This window comes from Solanum stenotomum, chromosome 11, assembly GCF_019186545.1.
Source record: "Solanum stenotomum isolate F172 chromosome 11, ASM1918654v1, whole genome shotgun sequence".
Classification (NCBI taxonomy): domain Eukaryota; kingdom Viridiplantae; phylum Streptophyta; class Magnoliopsida; order Solanales; family Solanaceae; genus Solanum; species Solanum stenotomum.
Genome location: NC_064292.1, coordinates 22,443,877 through 22,448,800, shown reverse-complemented (window position 1 = coordinate 22,448,800; position 4,924 = coordinate 22,443,877).

Sequence of the window (4,924 nt, the reverse complement as noted above, 5' to 3'; positions counted from 1 at the left end):
ATAGTCAAGTTGAAATTCCAGGCTCTCATACCAATTGTTGGAATGTATGTGTCCACTAGTGTGTTGTAGTAGCAGGTCAAACGTATAGGTAAGAATGTGGTAAAGAAGTAAAGTAGTTGATCATTGGGAACAAGGAGTTTTACATGGAAACCTCTTTGCTCAAGGGAGTAAAACCATGACATGTAACATAGGATTTTCAACTGCTTTCACTAATCACAGGCAAAAGTGAATACAGACTCCAAGTACAACAATGAGACTAAACTCTTAATCTCACTCTAAGTAATAACTTTTATTAGTTACTGAGCCAAAGAAATGCATTCATTGCCCACTATGTTAGCTTACTCTTAATTAATATAGACTTCAAATATACAACACACAATCAACTCTAACTGTGTTCTTACAATCAATACACATAAAGGTTTTAAAAAATTTCTTTATGAGTGTGAAACAAATCTTACAATGTAAGCACAATACAAGCATTCAACAACAAGAACACTTCGAGATTGTTCTTCTTCAGTGTATCAGGTCCCCTACTGCATGTGTTCTTTTGATGCTTGAGTTTTCAAAAAGACTCACTCGTTCCTTTTGAATGAACAGTTGTAGTTGTTTGTTTTTATTGAATATATCAATCACTAACAAGATTTATTGGCCATTGAACAAAAAACCTTGTCCATTCCTATTGGCGAAGTATGTTGACCTTTTCACCAACCACCTGGCAAGAAAGATTTACAGATGTACAATACTTTGAACCTGGATGAGAGCACTCTGTTAGGGACCGAGTCACTATATTTGTGAGGATCATCAAAACACCTGGAATACAACACCTTTGATTTTAAGTTTACCTTCATGACAAAATCAGAAGAAAATGATATTATTGAAGAGGTAACCCTATCTGACTTCAAGAAAAATTTAAATATCTTTTCCATTGGAAAATTGAGAAAGCTAGTTGTTGGACAAATTGATTCAATCAGTGAGCTAACCACTGAGAAGGATCTCTTAAATAACAACTTTTACATCTTTCAAGATGGAAAGCTTGTTTTAGTCATCCAAATAGCTTATATGGAAGAACAACTGGTTGTTCTAGAGGCTAAAAATCTAGAATTGAAGGAAAAGATAAAAACGATGACGAAAGGGGTTTCAAAAATAAAAAGTGAGGCCAACATTTTGCAATATGAATTGGAATAAGGGTTAAACACTGATGAAGTGAAGTTGTCAATGGCCTTAGAAAGGAATGCTTAGTTAGAGAGGGACCTAGTTCATGTGAAAGGAGAATTGAACAAATCCATCAAATGGACTATTTCCTACAACTTGCTTTCAAATCTCACTAATCAGGGACATAATAGTGGAACATGCCTGGCTATATGAAAATTGATCTTCCTTACAACTCACACAACAAATATGTATCTATTACTGATAATTTTTTATGTGTGCATTATTGTCGAAATGGACATCTTAAGAAAGACTGTCTTGTCTGGTAAAAACATGAAGAAAGTTTTTCAAACCATTCCAAAGAGAGGAACATGAAGGAGAAGGGACTTGGTTTTGCTTCTGGTCTTACGTTGAAGAAAATCAGTCTACCTTATTGGAAAGTTTCTCTTTCTTATCACTTCTTTATCTGCATTCTGGGAACTCCGACTCAAGTGGGTTCCCAACGCTAACCAGTGATATATTTTGCAGGTTAGGGGAAGTAGCAATAGTGAGTGTTTGTTCATATGTAGCGGATGTTCAAAGCACATGACTGGAAAAGTTGAAAACTTCTTCTCTCAAGGCACATCAATGTAAAGGTGTCTCTTTTGGCAATGGCAAAAAAGGGTACATTCTTGGCGTAGGTAGGATTGGAGAGTTTATGGAACACTCTATTGAATATAGGTACTATGTCAGTGAGTTGAAGTACAACCTTCTAAGTGTTTCACAAGTTTGTGATAAAGTAAATGGAGTTAAGTTATTATGAGATAAAGTGTTGTCACAAACTTGATCTTTTAGGTGGTGTTCTTAAAAGAAAAGAAAAGCAAGAACATGTATATTGCTGATCTAGATACTGCTTGTAGTGACAGTCTCACTTGATGTAGTGCTCAAGGTGATAATGTTGATCTATGACATAAAAGTCTTGTCCATGTGAGTGCTTATCTACTAAACAATGTTGTGTCAAGGGACCTCGTTTGTGGTCTGCCAAAGATAAAATGTGTAGATGATAAAGTTTGTGATGCATGTGCTAAAGGGAAGCAATTCCAATCATCATTTAAGCAGAAAAAGCCAGTTTTTGATCTTCCAAAGAACTTCTGGGCAGAAGCTGTGAATATTGCATGTTGTGTGACCAAAAGGTGTCTAATCAAGCCTATTCTAAACAAAACTCCCAGTGAATTGTTGAACAATCGAAAGCCAAAGATTTGTTATCTAAAGTCTTTTGGATGCAAATGCTTTATTTTGAACAATGGGAAGGATAATCTTGAAAAACTTCATCCAAAGAGATGAAGGAGTATTTGAGGGATATTATTCCTCCAACAAGGCCTATCATGTATACAAAAAATAGACATTATGCATTGAAGAAAGTGTCCATGTGATGTTTGATGAGTCTGGTGGAAATAAGAATTTGAAGAACAAATAAGATTTTGAGATGGAAGAGACGCTTCATATTCAGAGGAACAACTTGAATGATGAACCTGATGAAGAGCACCCTCTTTAGGAAACCAACAATCCTAAAGAACCTGATGAAGATGAAGAACCTCATGAGGGACCTGGTGCATTAGACAGTTTTAAACAAGGTGATGCAGTTCAAACTGATAATGCAGATTCTGAAGCTGAGAGGTTGTCCAAGTTCATTTTCGACAGTGGTTTCAAAAGATGTAAAATTGAATTAACCCTCGTTTTGAAATCACAAGGAATGGAATTGATGATCACTCAAGTATATATCGATGATATCATATGTGGAGCAATCTTTGAGGTGTTGTGTGAAGAGTTTGTTGCACTTATGGGTAGTGAGTTTGAAATGAGCATGAAGGGAAATTAAACTTAAATTTCTTCTTGGAGCTTTACATGAAGGAAACTTCTAAAGGTACCTCCATTTGTAAAGAAAAGTACAAGAATCACTGAAGAAGTTTCACATTATGGATACCAAGACATTTGATACTCCTATGGGGACCAACTCGAAGTTGGATGTTGATGGACCTGTGTTGGAACTTATGCAAGATTCCAAGCTTCTTGGTAGTGTGGTAGGTGAGTATTTTATTTTAAGGATTCTATTATAATATTCTTTTGCTAAGTGTCTTAATCTACCATTTTTTGGTGCGGAATTCATGGTAAAATGTAATAATATTTATTGTAATATTCTTCCGATAGTTGTTTTAATCTGAATATTTCTCTAATATTATTTATGATATATTCTAGATATAACATACCTTGGGTTCTTTGGTACATATATAAATTTTCCTTGATTAATTGTTCTAATAGTTTTATATCTTCCATAGATTTTGTCCAATATTGTAAATATTCGTAGTTCATTTTAGTCTGAATTTATTTCTAAATCATACCCTTTTATTCTTTCGTAGTCTAAATCATGTAGGTCTATTTCATACCATTGTTAATTTAATATATCTTCTGATTCATAATTATTAAATATTTTTTCCCATATTATTCTTCTTAATTCAATTATTTATATATTTTAAAGTACATATAAGATTAAAATTTCGTAGTTTTTTATCATTTCATCATGCATGTATGCAATTATGTTCTTTATTATGCAGGTTTTTTATTTCAAATTTTTCCTTCCTATCATATTCATAATTGATGAAATTCATATTAGATTATTATGAACTAGATTATCTTTATCATGTTTCCCTGTCACTACTAGCATCGTACTTTAGCGGATACTTCCTTCTTATCAGCGCCTCAACTTTGTTTACTCCCCTAAACGGCTTTCCTTGCCTACCAGTTTCAACAGTAGGATGACATAGTATAGAAGTTTCTCCCTGTTTCCAGTGTGCTAATAAACTAGAAATCATGATTCAAATAATTCTAATACATAATAACTAACATAAATTTATTCAATTATATATTTGATATTCAGGAATATATGAAATTAGTTCTGCATATTTTTTGAACAATATACTTTTGCCTCTTGCTTAGCCATGCTATATGAAATATCTGATTGGATTTCAGATTTATCCATTAACTTTTAAGTATTTAGTATCTTGAGAGAGTGGGTTTTTATGAAAGTTTTTATTATGTTTAGGCGTTGCCTGCCTTCTCATTTACATATGCCTTCCTTTATATAGAAAGGATTTGCTACTTTACAACCTTTCACAACACTACACGTACATGCTACTTAATAATGTACCTATATAGTATAATAATGTGCCTAATAATATGACACATCTACTTATGACACACACCATACCTTACTTTACACTTGTCTAATTTACATAATAATGCATACTTGACTAATTTACATCTTATCTACACATCATTTTGACTACTTTACGTTATTGACTTTATCTTTTTTGCCCCTTTGTCTGCTATTTGCATCTTATCTTCATCATCTTCTTTTACTCTAAATCAATATTTGGAATTATGTTATCTTCACCGTTACATTTTGAACATATGTGATCAGGATATTTATGTCCAATTAATTTGCAATATCTGGTTAATAACTCTGTCGAAATAAATCCTTCCTTTAGTGCTCTCGTCGTAGGCCGTTCTTCTGGCTTAAGTAATGACAAAATCCATCTCTGGAATTCATCCATATCTGCTTTCCTTAGCTCCCTTGAATTAGAATAAATCATTAGCTGATCTCTTGCATAGTAGCTCCATATAGCGTTTCCGTTTAAATAATTATTTGCTAGCTTATGTATGATAGTTGATAGACCAATTATTCTTTTGTTGGCATAAAAACTTGGTATCTCTATTTTGCATATATCTTCTTGTTGTC